This window comes from Pinus tabuliformis, chromosome 5_1 (assembly GCF_031772625.1).
Source record: "Pinus tabuliformis cultivar Carrire ecotype Pingquan chromosome 5_1, CPIR1, whole genome shotgun sequence".
In the NCBI taxonomy this organism is placed as follows: Eukaryota; Viridiplantae; Streptophyta; class Pinopsida; order Pinales; family Pinaceae; genus Pinus; species Pinus tabuliformis.
The window spans coordinates 460,244,571-460,252,981 of record NC_142305.1 but is presented as its reverse complement, the minus strand read 5'-3'; positions in this window follow the sequence as shown (position 1 = coordinate 460,252,981).

Sequence of the window (8,411 nt, the reverse complement as noted above, 5' to 3'; positions counted from 1 at the left end):
TGAAAGCAATGAGATGCTCTCTTCCTAAGGAGCTGCAAATCCCACCAGAAGAGGAGATTTTAGCTCCAAAAATGGAGGAATAGAGAGGAGGTAGAGTGGATACATCCACTCAAGAAAAACCATCTAGAGAAGGTAGGCAAAAAACCAAGGAGGTTGATAAATTAGTTAAGGATGTGATGGAGAATGTGGGAGCTCCTTCAAATTTGTGTAGGCAAAGGAGGCCATCTTAGAGGTATACAGGATACAGGTCTCTAATGACTGAGCTTGTAGAGACTAAGCCATCCTCTTTTTAGAGAGTAGTTGAGAAACCATCTTGGGTTGATGCAATTGTTGGGCACAACCCAAATTGGCCTAGTTTTTGGCAAAGACTCTACGTTTTGTGGAGCGGAGCACACAGTGGAGCGTGCAACGGAGTACAAAGTGGACTGTGTGGTGGAGTAGTTTTGAATATATCACATGGTATAAGGGCTTTGGGATAGGGTGAAGCCCCTTACTTTTGTAATAATGTAAGAGATCAATGGGTTTTGGGTCCATAGCTGCTTGTTTTAAGGAGTCCATGGTATTTGGACCATGGAATTGTAATGATTTAACCCTTGACGTAATAGTATATATATGGTCAAATAATAAGAATAAAATCACCATTGAGATCCAAATCTGTGTTATGGTTGAAATTTTTTGATCTTTCGTTTGGGAAAAGAAGGCAAGGCTCTACATTTGAGTGTGAAGAGGCCTGAGCCTACAGCTGAGTGCACATACGACATAAAACTTAGTACGTAGGTCAAGCATTGTTTGATGTACAAGGAATCATTATATTAGCAATAGTTCTTGTATACATAGCCCCACATTGGGGTGAACCACAATAATTTTGTGTCTTCATGTGTATATTTTCTTATTATCTATTGTAGCATCTCATTTTATTACAATTGCACTTTATTTTAGCACAATGATGATTTATGGCTTTATATGATATGTTTAAGTGGTTAAATGAATGGAAAATTAATTTATGAATACTAGGAATAGGAAAACATAATAATATCACATATCCACATCCTTCAGGGCTACAGAAACCTGGTTTTGATTCCTCCAATAGTTACTTCGGGTGAGACTACGATCTGCTAGGAGGTCACTGCCGAAAGGGCCAGTGATTAGCATTTTTGTTGCTTTGCAGTATAGATCGAACTTGGGTCAGCCCAAATCATAACCAAAAAATGGTTCTTTTGTTGGGACGAGGATCTGTTTGAGGGATATGTGGATGTGACACCCATCAAAGAAAGAGATTTATGACAATCTAGAACTAAAAGAGCGAGAATTTGTAGTTCAAGAGAACATAAACCCTTGTCTGACATATAAAGCTTGGTTACAAAAGTATATTTTCATAGATCAACACAAAATGTTCTTCGCATCATTTCTTGTTGAACTGTACAAGTGGATATCAAGGTTGATTGAAAGAAAGACCTATTTTAAAGGTGGAGAACCTTCAATGTGGACTCCTAAACTGATACAATGACTCAAGAGCATTGACAATAGGATTTCAAGGGTTGTCGATTTCTTGATTGATAACATCTTGGGAGGATTCTATTAGCACTATGTATTTATTAATATTGTGAAAGAAATGAAAATGTAACCACAAAACCACTTTCAAGTCTAGAAGTTAGCCCTCCTAAACCTAGAGAGGGATCTCTCTATTGGATTTAGCTTGTTTGCTTTTAGAATTTTAGGCTAGATGTGAAAGTTCAAGGTTTGGTTTTTCAATTGATTGTTTGGTTGTTTGGTTGATACTGTAAGAAGGGACCATTGGGAAATGGAGTCAATTTGTTTTAGGTGGATTTTTTCAGCAGTGGCAGATGAGTTTAACAAGGCAAGGTAGGCATATTCATTGGATCTTACATGGTTGATGAGATGGGAAAGAAGAAATGACAAAGTATCCATTAAACATAGAGCAATTAATAATTCTATTGCTTAACTTCGGTTGAAAACATCAAAATTGTTCAAAAGACAGAATTGAGTGTATTTAAACAAATTCATATTCTTTATTTTCTTTGAAAAAAATAGATCAGAAACACATGTGAAATTACAGAGAAAAGAAAACACAATAACAAGAGAGAATATCACTTCACCAACAAAATATGACACGGGAATCCTGAAAAGCTTCTGTATTATTGAAAATTTGTCCACTGGAACTTGTGGAGTAGATTTACATCAATAGTCTTTTTATTCCATACAAAATCAACCCTTACTACTTAGAAATATGAAGTATTTATAGAACAATTATAAAAACATCTTGATTTCAGAATATCAAGGCAAAATCCTAAATTATCTAAAATTGTTTACACAAAGAGTACACAAATTTAGGAAAACTAATTTCTGCATCTAACTGGCACTATTTTTCTAGCTTGATGTTGGTGACTGGACCTGAAGAATAATAGTTGGTTGCTGATGTCTTTCTGGCAATGACTGTTTAGTCTAGTAAATCACACAATTTTTCCTATCTCTGTTCATCAAGCCATTTAAACTTGATTATATTTTGGCAAACCTCGTCTACCTCTATGAATTTATTGAAGGTAGGCTTATTGAGAAACAAATGATTGATTTCATGTTTGATCAATAAATCATAGCTTAGGCCTTCCATGAATGCCTTTCCTGTGAGTGTGCCCTTGATTTTAGCAAATTTTGACCTGTCTCTAGCAATGGTGTACAATTTATGCTAGTAATATTCATGCTTGACCAATTTATCTCCTATCCCTTGTAATCCAGGGAGACCTTTTTGGTGCAGTAGGTTGAATTTCCTATGAAATATCTGAGCGATTTTTTCCATACTGTTGCATTTAGTCTCCAATTGCAACATCAAATTCTTCTTAGTGAGAACTTTTCTCACTTCTAAAATGGTATATGTTTTGTCTTCTATGTCTAGTTCTTCCAACTCTTCTCTGGATTTTGAATTTAACAGTCTTATTAGAGTTATAACATCAATTGGCTTGGTGCCAAGGTCTTTCTTCACATCTTCTATAAGTTATTTTGATTTATGGACCAACTCATCTTGTTCAAAGATGATTTCAGAACATCAATTGGCTTGGTGCCAAGGTCTTTCTTCACATCTGCTATAAGTTATTTTGATTTATGGACCAACTCATCTTGTTCAAATATGATTTCAGTAGATGGTCATATCCTTGTGATAGCTTCATTAATCTCTATCCATATGTTTTCTTTGGCTTCTGCAATGGTATCAACTATGACATATTGATTCTCCATATATTCTATGTTATATGTGAGCTTGTGTTTTTTTTGCAATTATGCTAGATATACATTGTCTACTTTGAGCTTTTGTTTCTGCAAATTATTTAATTTCTCAGCTAATTTCTCAATTTCTTGGTCTTTAATAAACATATTCTCCATGGCCTTAGCCAAATCTACCAGTTTACTATTAGACTTTCCTTATGTTATTACAATCATTGTCGAAGTTGTGGATGATGTTGATGCCTCAGTTGTTGATGTATCTGCTAATGGGATTGCAAATAAAGGAATGGCCTACACTACAGTAGCTTGTTTCTCTCTTTCTTTCAGGAGTGTCTCCAACTCCTTGTCCACTTTTGAAATCTGATTGTTCTATTCAATCATGATCTTGAAAAAATTCTCCTTTACTTCTCTTGCTCTCCATATTCCTTGGCCTGTGGATCTTTAGTGGAGGGGATCTTAAGCTGCTTCTTTAATGATGTTATATCTGCATTCTTTCTCCTGATGATTTCTTCAGTTGCCTTTACATCATTGGGATCATATCCCTGTTTAATGACAAAATCCTCCAAAGACTTTATCTTTGTGTCTTTGGCTTGAGAAGAAACTCTTTCTAACTTTAATTGTGCTTGAATATTACTTATTGAAGCATTAATCTTAGTTGTTTCCATAATTTTGTTTGTCATGGTGTTGTAAAGAATTTATCTAGACTACTTGTGGAAGTCCATCTGGTCAATGGGATGGATTATATCGGTCTCAAAAGAGAAGATATATTGCTTGTAATCTTCTGCTGATATGGGATGAGAAACTTTAGGCTCCAAGAAGGCAACCTACAATTTCTTCTTCTCTACATCAAAATCTGATAGAAACCTATGCTGGGTGGTGGTTGTCTATTTTCAAAACTGTGAAAAAGTGGTGGCCTTGAGTGTCTAGTTCTTTGCTTTGATTTCCTTGTAAATGGAAAAAATTCTTTGATCCTTATTACTCTGGTCTTCCTCTCTTGATGGTGATGAAATTTGTGTAACTATGGTCATAGGGGTCATTGGAGGTGTATGAATAATCTCCTTTCTCCTTGAAACTGAAGGGATACAGAGAGCTGTTAGAATGATGGGTTATTGTTGTTCTGTATTCTGTTGTTGAGTTTCCCCTGTATATGTAGTTTTTTGTTTCTTGATGTATACTATCAAATCTTTAGCTGATATATATGTTATTTAAGGGGAGCTACTTTCCCTTGGTCTTCTCTCTGTCTTTTCTCGAGGTAGTGGAATCTGTGAAGTAGATAGTACCTACTCTTCTGCCTCCTGTAGAGTATTCTCCAGCAACTCCTCTTGATTCATAAACTATTCTATTTCTGGTCTAGGAGTATGGGTGTAGGGAGCATACTTTTGTTCCATTCTTAATTTAGAGATTATCACAAAGGGTCATAAGACCAAGTAAAGCTATGTTTAATATTCATCTGCTTCATGATAACGTCTGCTTCTTATCCTACTGATCTTGCATTGCATATAAATGGCCCAACTTGTGTTTTTATTTTGAAATGTACCTTCTTCTTGGCTGCCAAGAAGTGTAGCTGATCCATGTTGATCATTTGAATGATAAACTCCAAGGAAAATATTTGAATAGGTAAAAATTTAGATAGTTTATAAGGAGGCAATTCACAACCATATATTCTGATCTCTGTGTAAGATTGGTATAAATACCAGTCCCCTCTCTTATTCTCATCACTCAAATGAAAAATTATCTTTATCTCTATATATATTCTGGGATCTGCATTATTGTTTAGCAAACCGGCTGCCATGTGTACAAATTTATCTACAAAATCACTAAATCTGAATTCACTGTTGTTCTTCCTAACCAAGGAGGTCGAGTGAATGACTAACTGAGGGTTCCCTTGACTGTCTTCTTGTGTCCTTGGAAAGGGAACCTGTCTGACTGAGAATAAATAAATACACCAAAATGGATGCATATCTAAAATCTCCTTCAATTGAGAATTTCATGAATTGCTCATGAATCATCTCTGCTAAAAATTCATTGTAACAAAAAATAGTTGGTGGATTTAAACCATTGGAAAATATAGAGAAAATGCAAAAATGTTTTCATCTACATCAGAGAAGTATCCTAAGATGCAAGAAACCATCGAGATTATTTGTTTGGCCTTCTCAAGAAAGATAGAAGCAGGGTAGGGAGGGTTTCTTTTGGGGAATTGAGAATCATCAAGCATAAAAGTTTCAAACATTTTGGCTTGCTGAGGGAAATCCAATTTGTTATATATTTCTGTAAGGAAGTCTAGGTAAAAAGGTTGCCTTGGATTAGTGTTTTTTATCTAGAGCATCTCTGAAATTGAGTGGGCATTAATGGAAAAGAAGAATTCACCATTCTGGGCCACTACTGTTCTTTAGCTCAAAATATAACAGAATTGGCACCATGTTACAAATTTGGGGAAATAATAGGTTTGTGGGAAAATGTATTGGGGTAGGAAAGAGACCCACAATATCAATTCATCACTGAGGTCCAGATGGTTTGGTTTGAGCCAATTGTGAAGTTCGTATAAGTCAAATTCACAATTGGTCTCTATAACTTGATAAAGCTGATCAACTAAAGGTTGGTGGTCCAAATCTATGGTTGGGGGCAGCATGGGATTCTCCTGGGGAACATATTTCTTCTTGGATGACATAATTAAGAAAATTAAGGCATTGGTTTTCCTGTAAATACTTGATCAGAGAGCTGGATGGTTAAGCGAGGAATTGGAGGGGACTGTGAATGTGTTAAACCTTATGAAAATGGTGGGGCTATGAGAGGAGACATGACACTGATCAAAATAGTTTTCAATAGAACAATAGCCAAGGAAGGTTCAATGTCCATGAAATCAGACGTTTATAAAAAAAAACAGTTACCGTTCACAACAAGTCATTTATTTTGGCACGGGGGAATAGAATTAATGAATAACAGACTTATATAATGGACAAGTGAAAATAAACATATTGTAACGGGGGGGAGTAGACATGTGGCATTCAAGGATTGGGGGAAATATGGTGACATTTGAGTGTAGGAAGAAGGCATGGGGATGAAGGGGTAAGCAGGATCATGGTGGAGAGAGAGGAGGTATGTGGCAGTAAGGGAGTGGATAAGATTGGGAAGTGGCATGGTGGAACAATGGGGGTAAGACCAATGGGCAGTCAATGGAGGGGAAAGTAGGTTTGAGGGTAATCTAGAGGGGGGTAGCTACGAGAAGTGGTTTCGGAAGGAGGGGAAGCGGAGTGCACAATAGGGTGACATGTAGAGGGAAGCGAGTTTATGAAGATCGCTTTCCTAGACCTCCCCTCTCGGGTATCATTCAGAAGGGTTTGGGGGGGGGGGGGGGGGGGGGGGGGCGAAATGGTGTGGCTGTCATTGATCTAGGCAGGCCACATCTGATCTGTTGGTTTGTGTCATTGGGTTACCACAAAATGACAAGGTGTCGTATCAACCACATGTTATTACATCCCAAAAAAAAGTTTTTTGTCATCTTTTGATTTTAATAAAATCAAAATGAAACCTTTATGCCTAAAGAACCTTATTAAAACTTTGTAATCATGATTAAATGACATGATTATGTATTCTAAACTAAATTAATCTATCTTTAAACCTGATTAATTAACTTTGAACGAGATTAATTTTTCCCAAAGGTGCATTTTTATTTGCCAACCTTTTTATAAGGTTTTTGAATTTCATTTTATGTTTTTTCTGATTAACCAAGATTAAATAATTTGGTTAATCCTTTTAATTTTACCTAATCAATTCCAACTAAGATTACACTAGATGGTTGATTTATTCATTAATCTAGACTAACTGTATTTAACTTAGTTTAATCAAGTTTAAACAATATTATCAAAGTAGCTAATCTATTTCTAACTTTGAGGTGGCACTTGAACAAACTACTTACTTCCTTGAAAATTCCAAAGTACTATTGATGTATTTTTTTTTTGGAGTGCCATTTAGACTTGCTCACTTATATCTATATATATCTATATATATATATATATATATATATATATATATATATATATATATATATATATATATATATATATATATATATCTATGATGGGGTTTCTTCATTCTTTTTCTTTTTATTTCACTTTTCTTTCTTTTTTTCACATATACATTTTTAATACCCTCTTTTTTGTTTTTTTTTCTTTTGTTTTTTCTTTTGTATACATTTTTTATTTTATTTTTGTAAATCATTTGCAGAATAGAATATTATTTACAATTTGTGATCTGGATTTAAACAAGAACGCAAAAAATTACAGAGATAACCATAAACACAAAGATGCAGTGGAAATAATGCTTCATTTAAATAATGCAAAATACTGAAATATGCTTACAAACAACAATGTAAATAAACCAGCTAGGGCGATGGTAGCTTATCTCTGAGAAGAGATGTGGCGGATACATGCCTCTAAACTATGTTACAATGAGGCTCACAGGCCTATTTATTGTTGAGAAACAATGGAAACCCTAAACATCCAAAAACTTAACCCTAGAAGATGAAACGCCAAACTGTGGGCCCTGTTTGGGTAAATTGGTACATCAACTTCCCGGGGTCGTAACTTTGGCATACGATCTTCGTTTGTCATACACAATATCTCGTTAGAAAGATCTATCTGAGAACTACAACTTTGGGATGAGCAACATCAATCCATGGACCCATGTTGCTCCCAAATTTCACAAAAAAGCATTGTTTAGGGCCTGAAAACAGCTCCAGAAGTTTAGGACACGAAAAACTACTAAAAATAGTAAGTTGTGCTACAATTAAGGAAACTGAAAAGTTGAAAGAAACAATGGTGGGGTTTCAAGTGGAATTGGAAGGTATCCACCAATATCCACCTGGATCATTCCTCCCCCCTTAGGAAGCAATGGTCCCCATTGCGTTGAGTTCCTCCATGAGATGAGGAAACTTCTGCTGAACTTGGTCCCTGGCGAGCCACTTGCCCTCATGAAGGAGTTGGCCTGCCTTGACAACTCGATACAGTTGGATATTCTGCTAGTGAGTGTTCTTGATCTATGTGTCTGTGATTTGATCAGTTGTGGCTTGTTCCAAGTAATCTAGATTTAACTCTGTGGGTGTGAGGTGTTCTGCAATGTCGGATGTGTCTAGTAATGGTGGAAAGTATGGCTAAAGGCAGTCCACATTGAACATTGGG